The sequence below is a fragment of the Canis lupus genome, chromosome 9 (assembly GCF_048164855.1).
Source record: "Canis lupus baileyi chromosome 9, mCanLup2.hap1, whole genome shotgun sequence".
Lineage (NCBI taxonomy): Eukaryota > Metazoa > Chordata > Mammalia > Carnivora > Canidae > Canis > Canis lupus.
In genome coordinates this window covers 57,054,577-57,059,860 of record NC_132846.1, presented here as the reverse complement: position 1 = coordinate 57,059,860, position 5,284 = coordinate 57,054,577, and the positions used below count along the sequence as shown (strand labels likewise).

The 5,284-nt window shown below is 34.3% G+C and overlaps 1 pseudogene; it reads left to right on the top strand.

Annotated features, from left to right (window-relative positions):
• The first annotated feature begins 1,055 nt into the window (after window positions 1-1,055).
• Window positions 1,056-2,416, top strand: LOC140639468 (elongation factor 1-alpha 1 pseudogene; annotated as a pseudogene).
• The last annotated feature ends 2,868 nt before the right edge of the window (window positions 2,417-5,284 follow it).

Genomic DNA, 5,284 nt, shown 5'->3' with positions numbered 1-5,284 from the left:
TGTTTCACACCAGCCCCCAAGGTTTAAATGATACTGACCTACTTTGCTGAAAGTGATTCTCTCTACTCAATCTACTGAATCAAATGCTAATCCACACCCAGAAGTAATATTTTACCAGGTATGTGAGCATCCGTTAGCCCAGTCAAGTAGACATTTAAAATTAACTAACACAGATTTAATATTTGGAATATATAAAGAACTCCAAAAACTCAATAATAAAAGACAAACAACCTACTTAAATGGGCAAAAGACTTGAATAGATATTTTTCTAAAGAAGGTATACAAATGCTCAAAAAAAACACATGAAAAGATACATGATGTCACTAGTCGTTAGGGAAATGCAAGTCAAAATCCTTGATATCTGCTAGGATAGCTATAACAGTTTTTTGAAAGTGGAAAATAACATCATTAGAAAGAATGTGGACAAATTGAAACCCTGGTGTACTGCCAAGTAGGAAAGTAAATGGTTCATCTCTGTGGAAAGCAGTCTGGTGGTTCCTCAAAAATTTAAATGTAGAATTATCATAGGGCCACTTAACTACATTCCTGTGTGTACACAAAAGAAGTGAGACAGATACTCAAACATATTTCTGCACACTCATGTTCACAACAGTAGCAATATTCACAATACTCAAGAGTGTTAATGTTAACCCTCTTGTTAATGAACTCCATTTCATTAAAAACATGACCTCTGGATTTGCATAGTATGTAACTATCATCTCAATAAAAAATACCCAAAAAAAAGAATAAATTAAAAGTATTCAAATAGTCTACTTCAGAAGGGCCAAATATAATTTGTTTTCTAACACTTGCTGACTAAAAGTAATTATAAAAAAAAACCCTCTAAACCCAAACCAAAATGGAAAGGAGTAAGACTCATATCAACATCATCATCATTGGTCATGTAGATCGGCCAAGTCTATCACTACTGGTCATCTGATCTACAAATGTGGTGGGGTCAAATAGTCTACTTTAGAGGGGCCAAATATAATTTGCTTTCTAACACTTGCTGACTAAAAGTAATTATAAAAAAAACCCTCTAAACCCAAACCAAAATGGAAAGGAGTAAGACTCATATCAACATCATCATCATTGGTCATAGATTGGCCAAGTCTATCACTACTGGTCATCTGATCTACAAATGTGGTGGGATCAACAAAGGAACTATCAAAAAATTTTGAGAAGGAGGCAGCTGAGATGGGAAAGGGCTCATTAAAGTCAGCCTGGGTCTTGGATAAACTGAAAGCTGAATGTGAACGTGGTATCACCATTGATATCTCCCTCTGGAAATTTGAGACCAGCAAGTATTAGGTGACCCTCAGTGATGCCCCAGGACACAGAGACTTTATCAAAAACATGATTATAAGCACATCTCAGGCTGACTGTGCTGTCCTGATTATTGCTGTTGACGTTGGTGAATTTGAAGCAGGTATCTCCAAGAATAGGCAGACCCATGAGCATGCCCTTCTGGCTTACAGACTGGGTGTAAAACGACTAATTGTTGATGTTAACAAAATGGGTTCCACTGAGCCATCCTATAGCCAGAAGAGATATAAGGGAGTCATTAACAAAGTCAGCACCCACATTAGGAAAACTGATTACAACTCTGACGCAGTAGCATTTGTGCCAATTTCTGGTTGGAATGGTGACAACTTGCAGGAGCCAAGTGCTAACATGCCTTAGTTCAAGGGATGGAAAGTCACCCATAAAGATGAGAATGCCAGTGAACAACACGGCTTGAAGCTCTGGATTGCATTCTGTCACCAACTTGTGCAACTGACAAGCCCTTACATCTGCCTCTCCAGGACATCTACAAAATTGGTGGTATTGGTACTGTCCCTGTGGGCCGAGTGGAGACTGGTGTTCTTAAAACTGGCATGGTGGTCACCTTTGCTCCAGTCAGGGTTACTACTGAGGTAGTCTGTTGAAATACAGCATGAAGCTCTGAGTAGGGCTCTTCCTGGGGACAATGTGGGCTTCAATGTCAAGAACCTATTTGTCAAAGATGTTCGTTGTGGCAATGACTCACCAATGGAAGCAGCTGGCTTCACAGCTCAGGTGATTATTTTGATCCATCCAGACCAAATCAGTACTGGATATGCACCTGTGTTGGATTGTCATACAGCTCACTTTGCTTGTAACTTTGCTGAGCTGAAGAACACAGATTGTAGTTCTGGGAAAAAAGCTGAAAGACAGTCCCAAATTCTTGAAATCTGGTGATGCTACCAATGTTGATATGGTTTCTGGCAAGCCTATGTGTGTTGAGAGTTTCTCTGACTATCCTCTTCTGTGCTGTTTTGCTGTTTGTGGCATGAGACAGATGGTTGCTGTGGGTGTCATCAAAGCAGTGGACAAGAAGGCAGATGGAGCTGGCAAGGTCACCAAGTCTGCCCAGACAGCTCAGTAAGCTAAATGAATATTATCCCTAATACCTGCCACCCCAGTCTTAATAAGTGGTGGAAGAACATGTTCTCAGAACTGTTTGTGCCAATTGGCCATTTGCATCATAAAATCTTCAGAAGGAACAGAGAATATTTTGTGGACAATTTCTGTGTGTGTGTGTGTGTGTGTGGCAGTTTTAAGTCATTAGTTTTCAAAATCAGTACTTTTAAATGGAAACAACTTGACTAAAAGTCTGTCACACAATTTTGAGACCCATTAAAACAAAAGTTTAATGAGAAAAAAACTAAATTAAAAAAATTTCATCATAACATTAAATAGCTGAAAAGAACTAGTTTTCAACATATTTTAAATATCAAAAACTATATAAATTAAAGTGTTATATAATACTTCTAAATATACATAGTGGAATCTAAAAACGCAGCCTCATTCTTTTCAAAATATAGAAATTTTTAATTTTCCTGTGACCATAAGGCTGAAGTGTAAACTGAAAATTTTTCTAGATTTTATTATGATTATTAGTAGTATATATTTGATCAAAAACAAATAAATGAAAAACTATTTGCACTTATTAAACATAAAAAATTAATTGGAAATATATTTCTTAATGAGATAAACAATCATTTTTTCCCATCAGCCTATGTATCCATCAATTAGAATAACAGTACTAAAAAGTGTCATGTTTCTGCATAAATTTATTTCTATTAATTGTTTTATAAATGCTGTCAACTCAGAGTTAGTATTTATAGAAATAAACAGAAGTGATAGAAGTTATCTTCTATCAAATTTGTTAATTTTTAAAAATCTTTCTGAAATATGTGCAGAAAATTAGAACGTGATCTATTATTAAAAACTATCTGCACTGATTCATTAGCTTATAACTCAATTAGGACTTCTCTCAATCAATGAAAGCAAAGATTATAAACCACTTCCCTTGAAAAAAATGCTTATTACAAAGGAATTGGCATTTTATGTCTTAGGTTCTAAGAATTATGCCATTGTTTACCTGAATGCTAAACAAATGGCCATTAATCTTTCACTTAGAGGCACCAGGTTTTACCTAATATCCTAGAAAGGACTGAAAAAATTAATGTTAATATTATTAAAATTTTCAACATAAATATTTTTAAATTATAACATGCTTTAAATATAGAACTATATAAATAGAATGTATAGATACATATAAATATAGAATTATAAATAGAAACATGTAGAAATATAAGAAATTATAAATATAAACATAGTTTCTGCAAGATAAGAAATGCCCATGGAAATTAAAATATGCATAGAACATTAAGATACTTGCAGAATTTAAAACTTGACAGAAATTTTCCAAAACAATGGAAGTGTGATAAGAGTTTGGTGATCCCAAACATTGTATTTTAAAGTTGTTATTTTCCTCAGTTTATAAAGGAGAGACTGGGGACCAAACAGGTAAAATGATTTCTTCAAAAACAGTCAAGAATCAACATCAAGGCTTTCTGTCATTAAAAGTCATGATGTAGCCTTGAATTTTTGTGTATATCATTAGCATCTACCTTCCTTCCCCTCATCCCTGCCTTTTCCAATTATTATTTATTATGAGTCCTGTTTTTCCTCAACAGCATTACTTCCATGATATAACTAAACTTCTCATTCTAGAGTTTACAAATTAAATTCAAATATTGACACATAAGTAAGGAAGATGAGAAAGTTGGTCCACTTAAACTTCTTCCCACATCTCTGCTGTCTTCATGTTTGTTTGGCAGATGTCCTCGGAAAACATGGAACATAAATACAAATATATCAAATATAGCTGTGGATATGCCTCCACTTCTAGTGCAAATTTACTAACATACCTTTGAAAACCATTAATTGTTCATTCTGTTACACTTGTTTCAATGGCATTATTATTCATTCCCAGATTGCTAGAGAAATGATCTGTTCACTGCCATTTCTATTACATGACTGCAAAATGTAACCGAGAAGTAATAAATAGCCACATACCAAGTAATAAATGGCTTATTTTCAAAAAAAGATTCTGATTACTTGGATTAAAAAAAAAGTGAAATGCAGTATTAAAGCATAAAACTGTTCAAACCTATTGAGAGATGTGATAGTATTGTGTGGCTTGGTGAATTGAATGCAGGTTTTTTTATTTTCAATTAAAATGGTATAATTCTTGGAGACATCTATTTAGTTGTGTTGCACACTATATTTTTCAATTCTTCTATATAATTTTCATTCAAAACAAAAAAGTAATCTTAAAATGATTTAAACTATTTATTTTTATCATCTTACACCCTAGGAAATATATGACTCCGCAATTACTAATTACAGACACAAAATAAAATATTTGCTTGTCATTTATTAGTAATTACTTATAGTTGATGAACATGTTTTGGAATTTACAGTACTTCAAAATTGCTGTCACAGAATAGAACAGGGAAATTAATTTTAGTTACTAATGCATACCTCAACTGAACCTCAGACCAAGAGCTGTGGGACACATAAATATGATAAATATATCTGCAGTCTATTCCAAAGGCATCAAATAAAACCAATCATAGTTATGATCCTTGGAAGTGCTTTGTTCTTCTTTCAGTAGCAGTCAAATTGTTGAACTTGAAAATATTTGGTACCAAGATTGAGAGGTAGCCTGAGGCCAGATCGGGCTTTGCAGAATAAACAGTGTTGAAGTAGTTGTCGTAATGTCATTGCTGGTATTTGAGAAAAGGAATTTTGAAGGCAAAATGAGCTCTGGAGTTCAAGCTGGTCCCATTTTAGTCAAGTGTTTCTTTGTAATCTGCTGCCCCTTCCCCATCTCCTTACTGACTGTGTGGTCTTGTGTAAGTCACTATACATTTGCAATCTATGTTTCTTCCTTTGAAGAAATATGAAGGGA